Source organism: Macaca nemestrina, chromosome 2 (genome assembly GCF_043159975.1).
Source record: "Macaca nemestrina isolate mMacNem1 chromosome 2, mMacNem.hap1, whole genome shotgun sequence".
Classification (NCBI taxonomy): Eukaryota; Metazoa; Chordata; class Mammalia; order Primates; family Cercopithecidae; genus Macaca; species Macaca nemestrina.
The window spans coordinates 21,430,632-21,454,770 of record NC_092126.1 but is presented as its reverse complement, the minus strand read 5'-3'; the positions used below and the strand labels follow the sequence as shown (position 1 = coordinate 21,454,770).

Sequence of the window (24,139 nt, the reverse complement as noted above, 5' to 3'; positions counted from 1 at the left end):
GGGGGGCGGAGCAAGATGGCCGAATAGGAGCAGCTCCAGTCTCCAACTCCCAGCGCGAGCGACACAGAAGACCGGTGATTTCTGCATTTTCAACTGAGGTACTGGGTTCATCTCACTGGGGAGTGCCGGACGATCGGTGCTGGTCAGCTGCTGCAGCCCGACCAGCGAGAGCTGAAGCAGGGCGAGGCATTGCCTCACCTGGGAAGTGCAAGGGGGAAGGGAGTCCCTTTTCCTAGCCAGGGGAACTGAGACACATAACACCTGGAAAATCGGGTAACTCCCACCCCAATACTGCGCTTTAAGCAAACAGGCACACCAGGAGATCATATCCCACGCCTGGCCGGGAGGGTCCCACACCCACGGAGACTCCCTCATTGCTAGCGCAACAGTCTGTGATCTACCGGCAAGGCAGCAGCGAGGCTGGGGGAGGGGCGCCCGCCATTGCTGAGGCTTAAGTAGGTAAACAAAGCTGCTGGGAAGCTCCAACTGGGTGGAGCTCACAGCAGCTCAAGGAAACCTGCCTGTCTCTGTAGACTCCACCTCTGGGGACCGGGCACAGTAAACTAAACAAACGCAGCAGACACCTCTACAGACGCAAACGACTCTGTCTGACAGCTTTGAAGAGAGCAGTGGATCTCCCAACACGGAGGTTGAGATCTGAGAAGGGACAGACTCCCTGCTCAAGTGGGTCCCTGACCCCTGAGTAGCCTAACTGGGAGACATCCCACACTAGGGGCAGTCTGACACCCCACACCTCACAGGGAGGAGTACACCCCTGAGAGGAAGCTTCCAAAGCAAGAATCAGACAGGTACACTCGCTGTTCAGAAATATTCTATCTTCTGCAGCCTCTGCTGCTGATACCCAGGCAAACAGGGTCTGCAGTGGACCTCAAGCAATCTCAAACAGACCTACAGCTGAGGGTCCTGACTGTTAGAAGGAAAACTATCAAACAGGAAGGACACCTACACCAAAACCCCATCAGTACATCACCATCATCAAAGACCAGAGGCAGATAAAACCACAAAGATGGGGAAAAAGCAGGGCAGAAAAGCTGGAAATTCAAAAAATAAGAGCGCATCTCCCCCGGCAAAGGAGCGCAGCTCATCGCCAGCAACGGATCAAAGCTGGACGGAGAATGACTTTGACGAGATGAGAGAAGAAGGCTTCAGTCCATCAAATTTCTCAGAGCTAAAGGAGGAATTACGTACGCAGCGCAAAGAAACTAAAAATCTTGAAAAAAAAGTGGAAGAATTGATGGCTAGAGTAATTAATGCAGAGAAGGTCCTAAACGAAATGAAAGAGATGAAAACCATGACACGAGAAATACGTGACAAATGCACAAGCTTCAGTAACCGACTCGATCAACTGGAAGAAAGAGTATCAGCGATGGAGGATCAAATGAATGAAATGAAGCGAGAAGAGAAACCAAAAGAAAAAAGAAGAAAAAGAAATGAACAAAGCCTGCAAGAAGTATGGGATTATGTAAAAAGACCAAATCTACGTCTGATTGGGGTGCCTGAAAGTGAGGGGGAAAATGGAACCAAGTTGGAAAACACTCTTCAGGATATCATCCAGGAGAACTTCCCCAACCTAGTAGGGCAGGCCAACATTCAAATCCAGGAAATACAGAGAACGCCACAAAGATACTCCTCGAGAAGAGCAACTCCAAGACACATAATTGCCAGATTCACCAAAGTTGAAATGAAGGAAAAAATCTTAAGGGCAGCCAGAGAGAAAGGTCGGGTTACCCACAAAGGGAAGCCCATCAGACTAACAGCAGATCTCTCAGCAGAAACTCTACAAGCCAGAAGAGAGTGGGGGCCAATATTCAACATTCTTAAAGAAAAGAATTTTAAACCCAGAATTTCATATCCAGCCAAACTAAGTTTCATAAGTGAAGGAGAAATAAAATCCTTTACAGATAAGCAAATGCTTAGAGATTTTGTCACCACTAGGCCTGCCTTACAAGAGACCCTGAAGGAAGCACTAAACATGGAAAGGAACAACCGGTACCAGCCATTGCAAAAACATGCCAAAATGTAAAGACCATCGAGGCTAGGAAGAAACTGCATCAACTAACGAGCAAAATAACCAGTTAATATCATAATGGCAGGATCAAGTTCACACATAACAATCTTAACCTTAAATGTAAATGGACTAAATGCTCCAATTAAAAGACACAGACTGGCAAACTGGATAAAGAGTCAAGACCCATCAGTCTGCTGTATTCAGGAGACCCATCTCACACGCAGAGACATACATAGGCTCAAAATAAAGGGATGGAGGAAGATTTACCAAGCAAATGGAGAACAAAAAAAAGCAGGGGTTGCAATACTAGTCTCTGATAAAACAGACTTTAAACCATCAAAGATCAAAAGAGACAAAGAAGGCCATTACATAATGGTAAAGGGATCAATTCAACAGGAAGAGCTAACTATCCTAAATATATATGCACCCAATACAGGAGCACCCAGATTCATAAAGCAAGTCCTTAGAGACTTACAAAGAGACTTAGACTCCCATACAATAATAATGGGAGACTTCAACACTCCACTGTCAACATTAGACAGATCAACGAGACAGAAAGTTAACAAGGATATCCAGGAATTGAACTCATCTCTGCAGCAAGCAGACCTAATAGACATCTATAGAACTCTCCACCCCAAATCAACAGAATACACATTCTTCTCAGCACCACATCATACTTACTCCAAAATTGACCACGTAATTGGAAGTAAAGCACTCCTCAGCAAATGTACAAGAACAGAAATTATAACAAATTGTCTCTCAGACCACAGTGCAATCAAACTAGAACTCAGGACTAAGAAACTCAATCAAAACCACTCAACTACATGGAAACTGAACAACCTGCTCCTGAATGACTACTGGGTACATCACGAAATGAAGGCAGAAATAAAGATGTTCTTTGAAACCAATGAGAACAAAGATACAACATACCAGAATCTCTGGGACACATTTAAAGCAGTGTGTAGAGGGAAATTTATAGCACTAAATGCCCACAAGAGAAAGCAGGAAAGATCTAAAATTGACACTCTAACATCGCAATTAAAAGAACTAGAGAAGCAAGAGCAAACACATTCGAAAGCTAGCAGAAGGCAAGAAATAACTAAGATCAGAGCAGAACTGAAGGAGATAGAGACACAAAAAACCCTCCAAAAAATCAATGAATCCAGGAGTTGGTTTTTTGAAAAGATCAACAAAATTGACAGCCCACTAGCCAGACTAATAAAGAAGAAAAGAGAGAAGAATCAAATCGACGCAATTAAAAATGATAAAGGGGATATCACCACCGACCCCACAGAAATACAAACTACCATGAGAGAATACTATAAACACCTCTACGCAAATAAACTGGAAAATCTAGAAGAAATGGATAATTTCCTGGACACTTACACTCTTCCAAGACTAAACCAGGAAGAAGTTGAATCCCTGAATAGACCAATAGCAGGCTCTGAAATTGAGGCAACAATTAATAGCCTACCAACCAAAAAAAGTCCAGGACCAGATGGATTCACAGCTGAATTCTACCAGAGGTACAAGGAGGAGTTGGTACCATTCCTTCTGAAACTATTCCAATCAATAGAAAAAGAGGGAATCCTCCCTAACTCATTTTATGAGGCCAACATCATCCTGATACCAAAGCCTGGCAGAGACACAACAAAAAAAGAGAATTTTAGACCAATATCCCTGATGAACATCGATGCAAAAATCCTCAATAAAATACTGGCAAACCGGATTCAGCAACACATCAAAAAGCTTATCCACCATGATCAAGTGGGCTTCATCCCTGGGATGCAAGGCTGGTTCAACATTCGCAAATCAATAAACATAATCCAGCATATAAACAGAACCAAAGACAAGAACCACATGATTATCTCAATTGACGCAGAAAAGGCTTTTGACAAAATTCAACAGCCCTTCATGCTAAAAACGCTCAATAAATTCGGTATTGATGGAACGTACCTCAAAATAATAAGAGCTATTTATGACAAACCCACAGCCAATATCATACTGAATGGGCAAAAACTGGAAAAATTCCCTTTGAAAACTGGCACAAGACAGGGATGCCCTCTCTCACCACTCCTATTCAACATAGTGTTGGAAGTTCTGGCTAGGGCAATCAGGCAAGAGAAAGAAATCAAGGGTATTCAGTTAGGAAAAGAAGAAGTCAAATTGTCCCTGTTTGCAGATGACATGATTGTATATTTAGAAAACCCCATCATCTCAGCCCAAAATCTCCTTAAGCTGATAAGCAACTTCAGCAAAGTCTCAGGATACAAAATTAATGTGCAAAAATCACAAGCATTCTTATACACCAGTAACAGACAAACAGAGAGCCAAATCAGGAATGAACTTCCATTCACAATTGCTTCAAAGAGAATCAAATACCTAGGAATCCAATTGACAAGGGATGTAAAGGACCTCTTCAAGGAGAACTACAAACCACTGCTCAGTGAAATAAAAGAGGACACAAACAAATGGAAGAACATACCATGCTCATGGATAGGAAGAATCAATATCGTGAAAATGGCCATACTGCCCAAAGTAATTTATAGATTCAATGCCATCCCCATCAAGCTACCAATGAGTTTCTTCACAGAATTGGAAAAAACTGCTTTAAAGTTCATATGGAACCAAAAAAGAGCCCGCATCTCCAAGACAATCCTAAGTCAAAAGAACAAAGCTGGAGGCATCACGCTACCTGACTTCAAACTATACTACAAGGCTACAGTAACCAAAACAGCATGGTACTGGTACCAAAACAGAGATATAGACCAATGGAACAGAACAGAGTCCTCAGAAATAATACCACACATCTACAGCCATTTGATCTTTGACAAACCTGAGAGAAACAAGAAATGGGGAAAGGATTCCCTATTTAATAAATGGTGCTGGGAAAATTGGCTAGCCATAAGTAGAAAGCTGAAACTGGATCCTTTCCTTACTCCTTATACGAAAATTAATTCAAGATGGATTAGAGACTTAAATGTTAGACCTAATACCATAAAAATCCTAGAGGAAAACCTAGGTAATACCATTCAGGACATAGGCATGGGCAAAGACTTCATGTCTAAAACACCAAAAGCAACGGCAGCAAAAGCCAAAATTGACAAATGGGATCTCATTAAACTAAAGAGCTTCTGCACAGCAAAAGAAACTACCATCAGAGTGAACAGGCAACCTACAGAATGGGAGAAAATTTTTGCAATCTACTCATCTGACAAAGGGCTAATATCCAGAACCTACAAAGAACTCAAACAAATTTACAAGAAAAAAACAAACAACCCCATCCAAAAGTGGGCAAAGGATATGAACAGACATTTCTCAAAAGAAGACATTCATACAGCCAACAGACACATGAAAAAATGCTCATCATCACTGGCCATCAGAGAAATGCAAATCAAAACCACAATGAGATACCATCTCACACCAGTTAGAATGGCAATCATTAAAAAGTCAGGAAACAACAGGTGCTGGAGAGGATGTGGAGAAATAGGAACACTTTTACACTGTTGGTGGGATTGTAAACTAGTTCAACCATTATGGAAAACAGTATGGCGATTCCTCAAGGATCTAGAACTAGATGTACCATATGACCCAGCCATCCCATTACTGGGTATATACCCAAAGGATTATAAATTATGCTGCTATAAAGACACATGCACACGTATGTTTATTGCGGCACTATTCACAATAGCAAAGACTTGGAATCAACCCAAATGTCCATCAGTGACAGATTGGATTAAGAAAATGTGGCACATATACACCATGGAATACTATGCAGCCATAAAAAAGGATGAGTTTGAGTCCTTTGTAGGGACTTGGATGCAGCTGGAATCCATCATTCTTAGCAAACTATCACAAGAACAGAAAACCAAACACCGCATGTTCTCACTCATAGGTGGGAACTGAACAATGAAATCACTTGGACTCAGGAAGGGGAACATCACACACCGGGGCCTATCATGGGGAGGGGGGAGGGGGGAGGGATTGCATTGGGAGTTATACCTGATGTAAATGACGAGTTGATGGGTGCAGCACAGCAACATGGCACAAGTTTACATATGTAACAAACCTGCACGTTATGCACATGTACCCTACAACTTAAAGTATAATAATAATAAATAAATTAAAAAAAAAAAAAAAAAAAAAAAAAATAAAACTGAAAGTCACCTCTTGAATGCTTTGCTGCTTAGAAATTTCTTCTACCAGATACCCTAAATCATCTCCCTCAAGTTCAAAGTTCCACAAATCTCTAGGGCAGGGGCAAAATACCACCAGTCTCTTTGCTAAAACATAGCAAGAGTCACCTTTACATCAGTTCCCAACAAGTTCCTCATCTCCATCTGAGACCACCCCAGCCTGGATTTCATTGTCTATATCATTATCAGCATTTTTGTCAAAGTCATTCAATAAGTCTCAAGGAAGTTCCAAACTTTTCCACATCTTCCTGTCTTCTTCTCAGCCCTCAAAACTGTTCCAACCTTTCCCTGTTACCCAGTTCCAAAGTCACTTCCAGATTTTTGTGTATCTTTTCAGCAGCACCCTACTCTACTGGTACCAATTTACTGTATTAGTCTGTTTTCACACTGCTGATAAACACATACTCAAGACTGGGAAGAGAAATGATTTTAATGGACTTAAGAGTTCCACGTGGCTGAGGAGGCCTCACAATCATGGCAGGTGAAAGGCACATCTTACATAGCAGCAGACAAGAGAATTGAGAGCCAAGCAAAAGGTGTTTCCCCTTATAAAACCATCAGATCTCGAGACATTCACTATAATGAGAACAGTATGGGAGAAACCACCCCCACGATACAGTTGTCTCCCATTGGGTCCCTCCCACAACACATGAGAATTATGGGAGCTACAATTCAAGATGATATTTGGGTGGGGACACAGCCAAACCATATCAGTCATCATTTTCTGTTACTTTGGGTGAAAAACTTAACCTGTTTCTGCCTTCTGTTTATCATCTATAAAATGGGGATAGTTGTATTTACTCAGGAGATAATCAATTAAAGTGCTTAGAACAGAATCTGGCACTTATCCAAGCATTCAGAAAATGTTAGTTGTTATAAATGCCTATTTAAATTCCCAATATACTTTCTTCAAAGAATATTTAATAAAAACTGAAAAGGGACAGTTGGGATAAATTAGTTTTTTTCTCTATCAATGTTGGATCTTTGTAGTAAAACCATGTATCATGTTCTAATTTGTATAAAATGGTCTTTTATATCCACTATTCTATTCATAAGAATACAAACCACTTTTGAAAATATTTCAGTCCAGAAGGAAAGGAAGAGAAGAAACACTGACTAATATTTCAAGTGGTATGCTATATAATATTATCTACTTACATCATTAGAATAAGCCTGTATTATTCCCATTTCACAAATGAGAAAACCAAGGCTTAGAGTTACTTTTTAGCTTGCTCAAAACACATAGTGGATAGCCCTGCCATGACTCCAAAGATTGTCCTGGTTTCCTTTGGCTTTATCAATGTTACTCAACAAGGAATCATTTTACCTTCCAGAGGACATTTGGCACTATGAGGTTGAAGAGGTGGAGCAGGCATGCCGTTGACATCTAGTAGGTAGAGGCCAGGGTGCTGCTAAATACAGGTATTTAACCTGCATTCGTTTGTTCTCACACTGCTAACAAAGACATACCCGAGACTGGGTAATTTATAAAGGAAAGAGGTTTAATGGACTCACAGTTTTATGTGGCTGGGGAAGCCTCACAATCATGGCAGAAGGCAAAGGCACATCTTACATGGCAGCAGGCAAGAGAGCATGTGCAGGGGAACTCCCCTTTGTAAAACCATCAGATCTCATAAGACTTATTCACTATCACGAGAACAGCACAGAAAAACCCGCCCCTTTGATTGAATTACCTCCCACTGGGTCCCTCCCATAACATGTGGGGATTATTACAATTCAAGGTGAGACACAGCCAAACTGTATCAGTACCCTACAATGCACAGGACGGCTCCAAATTATCTGGCCCAAAATGTGCGTAGTGCTGAGGCTGGGAAACCTTAAGCTGCATTAGAGAATTATTTTAAAAAGAACATTAGTAAAACAAAATACCTGCAAATAAGATTTCTAAAGGACTTGCTGAAATGGTTTCAGTTGATCGTTATTCAAAGTTATTGGTAAATAGACTCTTTTTAACTTTTAAATTTGATGTTTAACATCTTTTCTTAGTTTTGTCCACTATTCTCTGAGACTTGCTAGTACCACTCTTTGTAAAAGGCTTGGAGAATTTCAAGGAGAGAAGAAGATGTTATTTGGCTTTACAAATACCATGTGGACATTGCCCTATATTAGCAGAATTCCCTCAGAAAACCCTCAGGATGCCAGACATGATTCCCAAGGCCACTGTGAATAATGCTGTGCCAAGCAGTGATACTTAGGGTAATTTGGGGTATTTTTTTTCTAACTAATTGTATTTGTGATTCACGTCTCTTTGAGCCACTGGCAGACAGGCAAATGCTGTTGCTCCCTCATCCAAGTGCCCTTCAAAGTATAGGGGCACTTCTTCCCCAACAGCTGTCATGATTGTTGGTTGCTCCAGTCTCATAGCTGCCTCCTTCTTAGAGAATTGTCTTCCATGGAATGGGAGCTCTTCACCAGGGAGGTGACATCCCATCCTATTGAGCAGCCAAAGGCCAAGGACTGCCAAAGGGCATGAAAGGCTGGTTTCCTTGCTTTTAGGAGGACCAATTCTGCAGTATACTTCATATTCCAGAGCTCTGCATAAGGTCAGACTAAGGCTAGATTCCTGTTAAGACTACATCCTAGTTTAGATTCTTCTTCTGACCCTATTCTGCTTTCTCTCCTCCCCTTCTCTGGACAGTAGCTCCTAATAAAACACTTTCACCAAAATACCCACCACAGGCTCTCATATTATGGAACCTGACCCAAAACACACGGGGTCCATATATCCAAATGATGAGTATTACAGGTGCTTCTTTCTCCATAACAACATTCTCCTTGCTCTGCTACATCTCTGTGGTTCTTTAGCCAGGGGCTTAAAGATGATGTATGGGGACAATCAGAGCTAAGAAAAGTTTGATTAGAGATGACAGCATATTTTGCTTGCTAATCAGAGGACTTCTGGGAGCCTGTCTCTCCAAACTCAAACTTTCCTCTGAAAGAAGTTTGTCTCCTTGGTCTGAAACCAGACCCCAAGGCAATTGCAGTTTTGTCAGACTCCCAGCTCCCATCAAAGTTAATGAAGAGGAATTTTCCTTACTTCACCATTCCTACCGAGTTTACACATTTAATATTGTCAGCACAAAATAGTCCATAAAATTTGGTATCCCTTAATAAGGGTATTAATTATATCTTCTGTGAATAGATCAAATTGAATGTTTCCCCTTTTGTCCATGATACCTGAAGTATTAGAAAAATATCCTGACCTATTTGTAATACTCAGTCCACAAAGGTATGTTCACCAAATAATAAACAGAACAATTAGTACTATTTCTTAAGTATAATTTTGAAAGCAATACTTGATGAGTGTGGGATTTTCTTTTTGGTAATGTTAGGCTTTTAAAATGCACCACCACCAGGGTAAGAGGAAATTTATGATTTTTCTCTCCACTCTGACCACACGCACATTTCTAGCGGGATTTTCTTTTGTCTAAGTGAAAGTATGCATTCATTTGTTCACTCCTTGCACATTATTCTAATAATTTTTCTGTCCAGGCACTGTTTTAGGCACAAAGAGACAAAGATGAGTAGACAAAACCCCTGCCCTCTTGGAGCTCACTTTCTCATAGGAAAACAGATAATAAACAGAATACATGAACAAAATAATATTAGCTATTGATAAGTGAAATGAAGGAACATTCAGCAGACTAACCCCTCACTTTAATGAAGGGGATAATAATTTAATAATTTAGTTAAATTCTTAACTAATATTTAACACTTTGGTTAAGATTGTGACTTAATGTTTCTCTAATGAGATGACAATTTAAGTGAGATACGTGAATGAAGAGAGGAAGTAAGATATTTGGGTAATTGGGGAAGAGGTTTTTAGGTAGGCATCAACTAGTATCAACGCCTTGATATTAAAACATAATTGGCAGGTCCAAGGACCATGGGAGAAGGTCAATGGCTGGAGCACAGAGAGCAACATGGAGAGTGGGGTAGGCAATGAACTACTGCATCCTACCAGAGGTGCTAACAAGCTTGGTCAAGTCAGTTCTCCATAACCTCCCCCATGGCAGGAAAATTAGCTTTCTTTGGCCCCAGGTACTAAATGCCAGTAGCACCGAGCTTATCATGACAGCCAAAAATATGCCCCACATATTTGCAATAGTACACTGGGATATAGTGTTAGTCTAAGTGGAGAACTAAGCTTTATAACAAGGAAGTGACATGATCAGGTTTTCATTGTTAAAGTTATTGTGGCTGCTGAGTTGAAAACTGGCTGAATAGGTACAGAGCTGAAGAAGATATACCACTTAGGATGCTAATGCATCGGTCCATACTAAAGATAATGATGACCAGAGCTAGGAGTCATCAGTGAAGGTGACGAGAAGCAGCTGATTTGGGGATCTAGTTTGAAAGTAGAGATGACAAGATATGCTGACATTGGAAGTCAAGTATGAGTGAAAGAGAAGAGTCATAGAAAACTCTAAGGCTTGCTGTTGTTATTACTATTCTTGATTTTGCTTATAAACAAGTGTTAGAAATAATTTAGATAGCTATTTTATCCTCTTTTTGTCATCTTTGCATTTATTGGCACGTTTGTGTGTGTATGTGTGCACACATGCGTGCACATACTTTTACATTTGAAAGTGATTCTATCGCTGGGTTTCTCAGCCTTGGCACCACTTTGTTGGACAGCTATTTTGTGTGTTTTAGGATGTTTAGCAGCATCCCTGACCTCTACCTGCTAGAAACAATTAGTGCCTTCCTGCTTGTTGTGACAATGAAAAATATGTGCAGACATTGCCCAATGTTCCCTGGGGGACAAAATTGCCACTAGTTGAGAATCACAGCTCTAAGCAAAAGTGACAATGAGTCTGTGGCCCTGGTTCTGCCTCTAACTGTGTGTGCTTGGGCAAGCCACTGCACCTCTTGGGGCTCTCTTGCTTCCTGTGTGTTTATCATAAATCTCAGTAAGACGTCTGTTAATCCAAGTTAGAAGCTCTATAAATTGGTTAACCAAGTTCTTTCTGGGGAATTAACTTTCAATGAATTTCAAATGAATAGAACCTCAAAACTATCTTATTAATATAAACATAAAATTAGTTCCTTCTGTGAGAAAAAAAAAATGCCCTTACCAATTAGAGGATTGATTTTGTCAATTTAAACTGTAATCTAAACAGATATAATTTGCTTTTGGGCATTCTCAGATCCTTAAATAGCTTCTGTAATTTGCCTATTTTCAAAGGACAGTTGAGGACTTATAGCCACAGCTGTCCGTGTGTGTGTGTGTGTGTGTGTGTGTGTCTGTGTGTTTTGTGGGCTTTATCAGGCACTTTGGTGCAATAAAGTTTAGCTTTTGGTTGAAAATGTTGATTATAGGCACTGCTGAGAATTATTTTGCTACATCACATTTGTTTCTTTGCCCAATTAGAGCTGTCCATAAATGGACAGATAAAATTGTCAAAACAGACAGAAAGATTTAGTGACAACCTCTTCTAAATTATTTTACAAAACTCCTAAGAAATTTTTGAAACTATTTCCTCTAAGTAATTGTATGATTTTTCTCATCCACTCCAAACTTTGAAGTTGAAGAGTGTTCATCATCTAAAGAAATACTGATATAAATATACTGAGGCTCAGGATACAAAATTAATGTGCAAAAATCACAAGCATTCTTATACACCAGTAACAGACAAACAGAGAGCCAAATCATGAATGAACTTCCATTCACAATTGCTTCAAAGACAATAAAATACCTAGGAATCCAACTTACTAGGGATGTAAAGGACCTCTTCAAGGAGAACTACAAACCACTGCTCAGTGAAATAAAAGAGGACACAAACAAATGGAAGAACATACCATGCTCATGGATAAGAAGAATCAATATCGTGAAAATGGCCATACTGCCCAAGGTAATTTATAGATTCAATGCCATCCCCATCAAGCTACCAATGAGTTTCTTCACAGAATTGGAAAAAACTGCTTTAAAGTTCATATGGAACCAAAAAAGAGCCTGCATTGCCAAGACAATCCTAAGTCAAAAGAACAAAGCTGCAGGCATCACACTACCTGACTTCAAACTATACTACCAGGCTACAGTAACCAAAACAGCATGGTCCTGGTACCAAAACAGAGATATAGACCAATGGAACAGAACAGAGTCCTCAGAAATAATACCACACATCTACAGCCATTTGATCTTTGACAAACCTCAGAAAAACAAGAAATGGGGAAAGGATTCCCTATTTAATAAATGGTGCTGGGAAAATTGGCTAGCCATAAGTAGAAAGCTGAAACTGGATCCTTTCCTTACTCCTTATATGAAAATTAATTCAAGATGGATTAGAGACTTAAATGTTAGACCTAATACCGTAAAAACCCTAGAAGAAAACCTAGGTAATACCATTCAGGACATAGGCATGGGCAAGGACTTCATGTCTAAAACACCAAAAGCAATGGCAACAAAAGCCAAAATGGACAAATGGGATCTAATTAAACTAAAGAGCTTCTGCACAGCAAAAGAAACTACCATCAGAGTGAACAGGCAACCTACAGAATGGGAGAAAATTTTTGCAATCTACTCATCAGACAAAGGGCTAATATCCAGAACCTACAAAGAACTCAAACAAATTTACAAGAAAAAAACAAACAACCCCATCGAAAAGTGGGCAAAGGATATGAACAGACAGTTCTCAAAAGAAGACATTCATACAGCCAACAGACACATGAAAAAATGCTCATCATCACTGGCCATCAGAGAAATGCAAATCAAAACCACAAGAGATACCATCTCACACCAGTTAGAATGGCAATCATTAAAAAGTCAGGAAACAACAGGTGCTGGAGAGGATGTGGAGAAATAGGAACACTTTTACACTGTTGGTGGGATTGTAAACTAGTTCAACCATTATGGAAAATAGTATGGCGATTCCTCAAGGATCTAGAACTAGAAGTACCATATGACCCAGCCATCCCATTACTGGGTATATACCCAAAGGATTATAAATCATGCTGCTATAAAGACACATGCACATGTATGCTTATTGCGGCACTATTCACAATAGCAAAGACTTGGAATCAACCCAAATGGCCATCAGTGACAGACTGGATTAAGAAAATGTGGCACATATACACCATGGAATACTATGCAGCCATCAAAAAGGATGAGTTTGTGTCCTTTGTAGGGACATGGATGCAGCTGGAAACCATCATTCTCAGCAAACTGTCGCAAGAACAGAAAACCAAACACCGCATGTTCTCACTCATAGGTGGGAACTGAACAATGAGATCACTTGGACTCGGGAAGGGGAACATCACACACTGGGGCCTATCATGGGGAGGGGGAAGAGGGGAGGGGTTGCATTGGGAGTTATACCTGATGTAAATGACGAGTTGATGGGTGCTGATGAGTTGATGGGTGCAGCACACCAACACGGCACAAGTATACATATGTAACAAACCTGCACGTTATCCACATGTACCCTAGAACTTAAAGTATAATAAAAAATAAATAAAAAATAAAAATAAATTAAAAAAAAATATATATATATATATACTGAGGCTGATATAGGTCCACTTCTAACCTCTCATCAGAATGGAGCTGGAACCATAGCTTAGAACTCTTCTTCTTTAGGTCTTGAGCTTTGATCACCATAACTGCAATGTCTATTGCTTTGCCAGATGCTGAGGAAGCAGGCAAGCACACAGATTTATGGGATGGGCTATAAAAGTATATTTACAAATAATGGATAGAGCAGAAAGTCAAATGACATGGCTACATATGTGTGCATGTGATGTAAGATAGCTTAGAGCTATTCTCTCTCTCCCTCCGTCTGTCTCTCTCTCTCTCCATCTTTCTCTGTGTGTGTGTCTCTGTCTCTGTGTGTGTGTTCTTTATTTGGATGAGCTATATGCAGAGTTTCTTCTTTATGAAATCTATAGATGCTTTTTTATTAAATGAAAAAGATAAATCAATTTGCTATATTTAACCTTGCATTCTAGCTTCTCTAAGTTTGACCCCTGCCAGAGCCATTTAAGGGAAGCAGAGTCATCTGAATGGAATGTGTCTGCCCCTTTTAGGCTTTTCCTGAATTCTAGGAAGCCAGGGATTTCTTTCCTGACCTTATTCAGTGTTCAATTCTTGATGCTAAATGGTGGATTGATTTGTGGCATTGATTACTTTAAATTAAGAATCTATGTGTTTGGAGTGGTACCAATGGGGCTGGATTTGGTGATTTTGACAGGCATAACCTTGAGATGATGTTCATTATTCCAGTAACAACCAAGCTTCAGGAAAATGGCAGTGATGTGGCCCACCTCAAAGAAGATCCAAGATTTATGGAGCATCTTGACTCTGAAGAGCTCTGTGGAACAGGGCTGTATCTGGAAAGGTGTTTGCATAAGAAAACGGAATACATTCACAGCCTAAGGCAGATCATCAGCATACCTTAGAATCCATTGTACCTAATTATCGGAAGTTCTAAAATTCTCATTGGCCAGACGAATTTCAAAGAAACGATTACTCTTTATTCTTTCATTCAACAAATATTTCAATGACTAATTTTCACAAAGCTCAATGGTAGGTAGCAAGGGAAATATAAAAGTGAATAGGATATACAGCCTACCCTTAAAGAATGTGTAAATTGCATAGGTCAGATGATCATAGATAGTTTTAACCATATTACATATACATGACAAAATAAAATGTGTTTTATGATAGAGGAGGTGGTCAAACATTGTAGAATAACAAAAAATCCAATCAATTCTAGTTACAAAAGGAACTGTGTGTGGATTCCTCCAACTCCAAACAACTAAATACCCAATTAAAAGTGGCTTAAACCTATTCTGGAAATCTTGTTAAAATGCATGTTATAATTTAGTATTTCTGGAATACTGCCCAGGCTTCTTCAGTTTTAACAAGTTCCAGGTGATATTGATACATCTGGTCCACTGACCTCACTCTTTGAGTAGTAAGAACTTTTAAAATAAGATTTTGTATTATCTCATGTAACCAAAGTTTGGATGTAGGTGGTGGCCTCAGTAAGGACCCAGGGTCTTTCCATTGTTCCACTCCCCTATACTGGCTTTTCCCTTAAGGTCTCAAGATGGCTGCATTGATTCTAACCAGCACATATAGACATGGCAAAGCTCATGATTAGTAGGAGAAGAAGGATACTGCTTCTCTTGTGATCTTTTTATAAGGAAAAATGTCTTTGCTAAAAATCTCCCAGCAAGCTTCTTCTTAGGTTTCCTTGACTGGAATCGTGTCTGTTTCCCATTCTTCACTGCAAGGGCATCTGAGAAAGTAGATTTTCAGCCTCTGTAAAGAGAAATCGGCTCTCCTGGAAGAATGGTGGACAAGATGATGGTCCTTGGGTGAAAAACCAACCATGTCTGCCACCGTGAGTCTGGGGCTCTGTTAGTCATGGCAATTCTGAAGGGCTAGAAATGCCTCATTAAGTTAGTACAAGGAAGGGATGACTGGACTCCATTGTATCATGGGTCACTTAGATAACGCCATATACCTTAATTTACCTCAGAATCTTCTTCTCTTATTGGTCTATGCTTCCCCATACCCTCTTGTCTTCTTGATTCAGAGCAGCAACTTTTCTTGCCTGGAGTGTTCATATGGATTGGCTGTGTCCCCAGCCAAATCTCAACTTGAATTTTTCCTCCCAGAATTCCCACATGTTGCGGGAGGGACCCAGGGGGAGGTTATCAAATTACAGGGACCAGTCTTTCCTGTGCTATTCTTGTGATAGTGAATAAGTCTCTCCAGATCTGATGGTTTTATCAGGGGTTTCCACTTTTGCTTTTTCTTCATTTTCTCTTGCTGCCACCCTGTAAGAAGTGTCTTTCACCTCCCGCCATAATTCTGAGGCTTTCCCAGCCATGTGGAACTCTAAGTCCAGTTAAACCTCTCTTTCTTCCCAGTCTCATGTATGTCTTTATCAGCAGTGTGAAAATGGACTAATACAAGTACTGTGATAGAGTCCTAAATGGTCTCACTATTCCCATCCCTTTTATACATTCCCACTATGTTGAATACAGCTGTCAAGAGATTTCTAGCTTGAAAATGTGCTTGTGATACAATTTGCTCAAAATTATATTATGGCCCCCATATCTTTTATGTTAAAATGTTAACTCTGTATTACAGTCTTCAAGTCTCATTATAATTTCCTCTCTGCTGCTTCTCTAGCCTCACCTCTCAATACTCCCCACTAAAAGTCAAAGTCTTTGATGTTTAAGATGATAAGAGAAAAATTCTGCTGTAACCTATGATTAAATTCTGTGGGTAAACAGTTTTGTAGTAAAAACTTTCTTTTAATATCTCTGCAGGTTATGAAAAGTGATGATTGAACTTCCCTTTACTTGGAACGTTGACACTTACCAATCCATCCTGCATGCTAATGCTTCATCATCAAGGCCATCCTTAAATATGGTAGGAGTCTTTAATAGTGAGAACTCCAGAGCCTTTTTACTGCCTGTAGGGGGAAAGTCACTTGGAGTCGAAGTTTTTATTTCCTTAATATTATGCTCAGGTTGCCTTCCCTTTCATGATTTATTAATTTTTCTTTCTGGTTTGTTCCTTTTCAAAATACATGATTTTTATTATTATCTTTCCCTCCTCTTATTACTTTTATCATTCTGCTAGATATAACTCATAAAATATGCACTGTTTCCCTCCCTGTTCCCCACCTTCCAAATATCATAGCTTTAGTAAAAATTACAAGTATGCATATGACATATTTCAGGTGCTTAGTAAATGTTCTTTCCATTCTCTTCCTTAGGCATGTATTGAGCACCTTGTATCTGGTTTGGTGGTAAGGAGATGAAGACCCAATACATGGTCTCAACCTTTAGATGATCACACTTGAGTTTACCAGGACAATGCTAGTTTGATTATAGACATGTTGGAAGAATGTAGATTGAGCATTGAGAATGAGAAGGAAATAGTCCTTAGGTCTGCCTGGAGAATCAGGAAAGAGAGCTCAAGAGGGTGTTAGTGAGAGACACACAAAAGATGAGAAGCTGGCTGAATGAATTGGACATTCCAGGCTGCATTTCAATGAGAGGCACAAGAATGTGGTGAATTTTGGGGAACTGTGAGCATCTAAGCTCAGTTGTACCACAGAAGAAAGAAGAATGACAGGGGGTGAGGCTAGTGAAATAGGCAGACAGGAGATTATAATGAGACTTGTGGGCTGTGTAATGAAGTTAAAATGTTATCATGAACCATTGAAAAATTTTGAGGAAGGCATGTCAGTCACATTAGCAGACTAAAAGGATCACTCCAACTGCTATGCAGAGAATGGAAGGGAGGTAAGGGGAGAACTAGGGATGGTGAGACCTTTTAGGAGAATATTGAAGTACTCAGATGAGAAACAATAATGTTATGATTCAAGACAGCAGGTGGGAAGAGGGGAGAGAGATGGTGTGCTGTGGGCCATTAGATAGCTATTTAGGAGGTACATTTAGTTGCATTTGGTGGTGCACATGGAGGGTAAGGGTGACCTAAAAGTGAATATGTGGTGTGTGAAGAGAAGAATATAGCTTTCAGGTGTACTCATTTTGGAAAGATCTCTGCTTGCTGAAATCGTTAATGGCTCCTTGTATACATAGTTGTGTGCCAAACAAACCCAACAACCTGTAAATACAACTCAACCTTGATTCCTGTCCAGCAAGCACCTCTCTCCGTTTAACTCTTGAGGAACTGAGTACCATGGTTCATAGAAGCGGGGCATTGGCTGCGAGTAAATATTGTGCTTTTTCTCTAGGGTATGATCTCTATTTTTATTGAGCAACTGTCAGTAGGCCATGCAACACTGCCAACACCACACTGAAAATAGAATGAAGGCAATTACCTCAGCAAAGATTAACGCAGAAAGTAAAATTGCACTTATGTAATACTCATCTTTCAGCCACTGAGACTAGCCTTCGGTTGGTTTCTCTGTGTCTGTGTTAACATCATAACAGAGCACAAGCATCCGTGCCCATGTTGGAGGAATCTGCCCTCTGTATCACTCCCTCTTCCTGTGTTCTCTAAAGCTTTCCTCGGAGCAGACATCAGAACACTGAACCGCTCCCACTGATGATCTCCCAGCAAAATGCTGCGAACAGATGAGAGATAATATTAGCTAGCAACATATCAGCACTCTTCTAGTGTTTGGCAACTGCTTGTCAGTAAACTTCAGGAAAATGCTTGCATTTTGAGAGAATGTCAGGCCTGAGTGAAACTTTAGAGACATTCAAGCCAATCCTCTCATTTTACGGAAGAAAACACTGAAGCCTGCAGGGATTAGATGGCTTGTCTGTGGTTTCCTTAGTCCCTTTTAAGTTTAGATAAAGGACTGAAATCCCCGCCTCCACTCCTGCAAGGGCATTTCCTCCACACCCTTGGCTTCTTATGATGAAATCAGGACCACAGGGAAAGCTTCCCTGTCAAATCCCTGAAACACCCCCAGTGCGTGGAGAAAACTTTACAACAAAAGAAGAAAATAAACCCCATAATTAGAAACAGAACTGACTCCAGACCAACTAACAGAAATATTGTGCTGGCTTTCACGAGTTCTACGGAAGAAGGAAAAGAAAGCCTGCATCAGCACCTCGAGGCTTACATGTGGGTCTGGTGGAATGCTACCATTTTCATAAAACACACACAAATAACAAAAATGGCCATGATGGGGTGCAAAAGAAACAAGAAAAAACAATTCCTGAGGAGGGCCACATTGGCATCAATTATTGATATCACCTTGCTTTATTGTTTTGCCCAAATCTCTGGCATTGAAAACTGAATTGGCTTAATATGTCTATTAAATTGTAGTAATAGGGATATTAACTACACCTTATCGGGCCAAATCTTACACCTGTAAAGTATATATATATAATATATAATGTATATAAAATATATATTAATATATAAAGTATATATAATATATAAATATATACTATATATAATATATATACTCTTTACATTATATATATAATGTGTACATATAATATATCTCTCTCTCTCCACATGGGCCCCTGTTTTAGTTAGAGGGAGAAGGATGAGGGGGAAAGAGAATATTTGCCAGATACAGTGGTGTCATATATAATATCTCAATTGATTATTACAACCTTAAGAGATAACTATTTTATATTTACAGAGGAGTCACAAAGATAGTACAGAGCTCTCATATATCTTTCACACAACGTTAACATTTTGCATAACCATGTGGGGCTAACTTTCACCAGTTTTTTGAGATATAATTCACCTACTTAAAGAATATACCTCAATGGCTTTTATTCACAGCTATGGGACAACCAACAGTTCAGTCAATGCTAAAACATTTTTATCACCTCAAAAGGAAACCTCACACCCTTTAGGTATCATGTTTTTCATCTCCAACTCACACCACAGCCCTAAGCAACCACTAATCTACTTTCTGTGTCTGTACATTTCTCTGCCCCAGACATTTCATGTGAATAGAATCATACAATATGTGATCTTTTGTGACTGGCTTCTTCTTCTACTTACCATAGTATCATGGCCCATCCAAGCTATAGCATGTATCAATACTTCATCCCTTCTTATGGCCAAGTAATATTTCATTATATGGTTATAATATATTTTATCTTTCCATTTGTCAGTTGATGGAGGCATTTGGGTTGTTTCTACCTTTTGGCTATTATGAATCATGTGAAGCTAATTTTGATGGAAATTAAAATGTCCACTGTATTGCAAATAAAGTTGATTGGAAACATGATTTTAGATCTATAAGGACTTTGATATGTCCTAATACCTTACTTTTGAAGTAAACTGATTAGTTCATTCAGTCACTAACTAAGACCTTCCCCAAAGGGCAAGTCCTTAAGCGCATGCAGAGTGCAGTCTGAACACGTATGTTCTATGAACTTGACATCTTCAAAAGAGATAAATGTAAGGATAATTTTCAGTGTCTTCTTTTAAACTCTCAGTCAGGTAATTTGACCCCCTCTTTCAGAGTTCAAGAGTGAATGGGCCAGAGAGATACCTTAGTTTGGGTTATCCCAGATACAAACCTTTGGGATAAGTGTGTGAATTCAAGAAATTTATTTGGAAAATTCTGGTAGAGGTGTAGGGCAGTGAGAGAGGGATGGGAAAGAAGCCTATAAAGAGTTCGCTTTGGGGCAAGCTAGTGTTGTGTGTAATGAGTGCTTAATCATACAGAGGACTTCTGGGGCACAGTGTACAACATGCCTTAGAGACAGCCCAAAAGAGGAGTTGTGTGTGGGATATTTATCCATCAATTCTCATCAATTATTGTTAATGGAGCAGTAAGTCCCCTAGCACTCCTCAAAAAACCAGGCATAGAGAAGCAGGTGCTTCCTTGCAGTTGGAAGCTGTGGGATTGAGGACGGAGACACAAAGGTGATGTGCTAGAGCAGCAACAACTACAAGAGAGTGAGGCATTATGAAGTCTCCTCATGGGAAGGCAAGAGGAGCAACAGTAGAGCTTCCATCCTGATAATGAGACTTTCAAAGAAGACATTGATGAATACTGAGGCAACACCATAGACCTCCACTTACTTGTCTATAAAATGGGAACTAATTCTTTATTCATAAAACCCTTGATATTTAAAGCTGCAATTATATATGAAGCAAAATACCAGTCTAGCTCTACCCATTACAGCTTAATACCTCGGGAAAGATTTCTATAAACACATTAATATGTGACTGTGGGATGGTAGATAAAACACATATTTTGGAGACAGATGATCCTGGGTTTAACCCCTAGCCTCAATATACAGAACCTCTGTGCCCTTAAGCAAACCGTTTTTATCTATGAGAACAAGTCCTCTCAGTCCACAGTTCCCCTCCATCCACACTCCAACGTCTGGTAAAAAATGAAATGAAATTATGACAACATTTTAGCACGATGGCTGTTGTATAGCATGAGTTCAATAAGTGAGAGTTTTTCATATTTCTACTGGGATTCAGAAAGAGATGCAACAAGTAAATACATTAACTCATTCAACAAATATTAATATCCTACCCTATGTAGAATTCTATTCCAGTTGTTGGAATATAGTGGCAAAGGATCCAAATCTCTGCCTTCATGAAGTCTACATTCCAGTAAATCACAAACACTGGGATCACGTTTTCATATTTAAGTTCCTATTTTTATTGTCTGGAAAAGTAGGTTCAGTTTATGTTGCTTTTGGGCTTTTAACTTTGAAAAATATAAGCCTTCCATCAAAGCATCCCAAAGTACTTCTCTCCAACTTTTAATTAAACATTTTCTGAGAGTCATTCCTCAAATCTTTCTTTGTTGTTGCATTAGTTGAAAGTTTTAGGTCCTAAATGATGGAATGAAAAGTTGAATGACTTTAAGTAAAAAGGGAAACTTATTGAAATGAGTGTATATAAAAAAGTTATAGGAAAAACAGAGACATGGCTGGACCTTTGAATAGCTGTATCCAGGGGCATAGAAGCTATAGGGAATTGCCCTGTCTCTCACATCTGTACCTGTGTGGCAGCTTTATCACTCATACTGCAGTGTGGCTTTCTCCACATGGCAGACAATATACCTGCTCATTGCACCTATGGTTTATATCTTGCAGCTTTAGCTACCAGAGATGTTAACCCAACCCTCCTAGTTTTCTTATACAAAATTTCCAGAGAAGAGACAGTTCCACCTTGGGCAAGGATTCTCTATTAGATCATGCAGCTTTGTAGTTATATCACAGTAATTATGTGGCTGGGGCCCTCCTAGAATCATTTAGGTACCCATACTATCTGTTAAGACATAGAACCCCAAGAAGGTAGATTCTCATGTCACGGTCGCCTTTCTGGCAAGAAGAATGTATAAATAGCAGCTCTGAAAGTTGGAGAAATAAACAAATAATAGAGCTAGAAGATATCACATCTTATTCAGTCCACACAGGTGTCCATTAGTAGAAATGAGTCAACAGTACATTACTTTCTGCAAATTTGTCCAGTACCTCCAAAACAAACACATTAAAAAGGGATTATTTACCATTTATGTGTCAGGGAAGTAATAATAATGTGTGTGTTACACATATTAATGTTCCTGTGTGCTTCTAAAATACTGTGGAACTTCAAAACATTTTCCAGTTTCAGGGATTAATTAGCTTCCCTGTGAAGTAGCTCATGACCAATATTGCCATTTTGGAAAATGAATGATTGAATTAGAAAGCCAAGGGATGTTGAATTATTCATTTTTTCAATAGGGTATATCAAGCACATGCTTCATGCATGTCTCAGGGCTGAGGGTTGTGGGGACATAAACTGAACAAATCTCTGCTCTCAAGGAACTTAGAGTCTAGTAAGAGAGGGAGACTTCTCAACATTGAGCCCTAATACAAGTCAAAACAAGGCTCAGGTAAGATGGATAAATATGAGAGACTAGAGGAGGTGATGAGATAGGACTGGGAAGAGAGTTAAATTGCAGAGGCCTTTAAAAACACCATGAGAAATTTAGTTTCCCTATGTGAAGACATAATTAATTTTTTGATATAGAAAATATTATGAATTCATTTATTGACTAAGACTCCAATTGTTGATGAAATTATCTCAATAAATGAAAGAAAAATTTATCCATTTGCCTAAGTCATTCAAATGATCCATTAGTCCACTGGTTCAGTTTGCCTGGTGTGTTCTGGGCTAAAATTTATGATATTGTTTGAAGACTGGATGAATTTGTACAATTGATACTGCTAAACTGTTCAGGTTTTCATTATCTGGAAAGGGTCTGACCCCTGTTGGAGCTCTCCTGGTGAACCCAACCGCTATGCGGTGAGGAAGTCTTTGAGAACCTATGGTGTGATGCACATGGAGAGCCCCGCATGGAGAGAAACTAAGGTCCCTGGCTCTCAGCTCCTGTCGGATGCTCAACCAATAGCCAACAGCCAACACAGCCTATCAGGTATATGGCGAGCCACGTGGGAAGTGGATCAGAGGTGCGTCTTCTTCAGTGAGCCTTGTCCAAATTCTAGATTCAGGTTAAATAAATGATGGCTGTTATTTTAAGCCAAGAAGTTTAAGGATGGCTTGTTATTAGTAGTTAACTGGAACACCTTGTACAAAGGATTCATGATAATCATATCTTCACATTTTGATCCCATTCATCCATTAGACAGCAGAGTTTCAGGCACCCCAACGATTCAGATTTCAGAAAATCAATTCCTGGGCTCAGAGAAATGCATTTTCATTTCTGTAAAGAGTTTCAGAGAGGGAATACAATTTAAAATTCAAAGAATTTCTTTTACATGAAATATGTTCTGGAACATACTGATTTTTCAATCGTATGTCCCTATTTCTAAAGAAAGTTAAACTGAAAACACCAATAAATCATATTCCCCTCTGTATTTCTATAACATTTGTAATATACACAGACAACTTGTACAAACCATCCATCTCTGACCCACAGGGGCCACTAAAGTAGACGTGAAGGTCATGGCCCTGCAGCATTAGGCTTCCTTCTCTAGTTCACTAATCAAAAATTACAAATATAGCTTCTGATCCCTCCTTTTCCTCTCTCCTTCTCTCTGTATTGGCTGTCAAGACAAGGCAAGGGTAGCAACCAATCAGCTCTTTATATTAAACAGCATATTTTGCTGAGCTGGACTTGACTTCTGGTTGCTACAAAACAAATCTAAGTTTATATCAGAGGTGACAGACTCCATGCCCTGTCGTTTATCCTTTTTATAGCATGGGTGACACCAACAGTCAACAAGTAATGTTGATGACTTGTTGATGAATCAACAAAAACAGAGAACTTCCAAATCGAGAGGTTTCCTGTGTCCATAGTTAGTAGTATTTTAATTAAAAGACAATTAAATTAAAAACAAATTCTGCTGTTATTTACTATATAATTTTACTTTATGATTACTACAGGATTATTTTTTTAAAAAGACACCCCAAATCCCAGTGCCAGCAGAGATAGCCACTGGTAATTTTGATGTA

The 24,139-nt window shown here is 39.5% G+C and overlaps 1 long non-coding RNA gene across 1 annotated transcript in view; it reads left to right on the top strand.

Moving 5' to 3' along the window:
- LOC105488944 (uncharacterized) overlaps nt 1-17,470 on the top strand; it is a 31,250-nt gene extending 13,780 nt beyond the window's left edge. Inside the window, exons 2-3 of the long non-coding RNA XR_011619617.1 lie at nt 16,528-16,630; nt 16,980-17,470. This is a non-coding gene — a long non-coding RNA (uncharacterized lncRNA). The remainder of the gene's footprint in view (nt 1-16,527; nt 16,631-16,979) is intronic.
- The last annotated feature ends 6,669 nt before the right edge of the window (nt 17,471-24,139 follow it).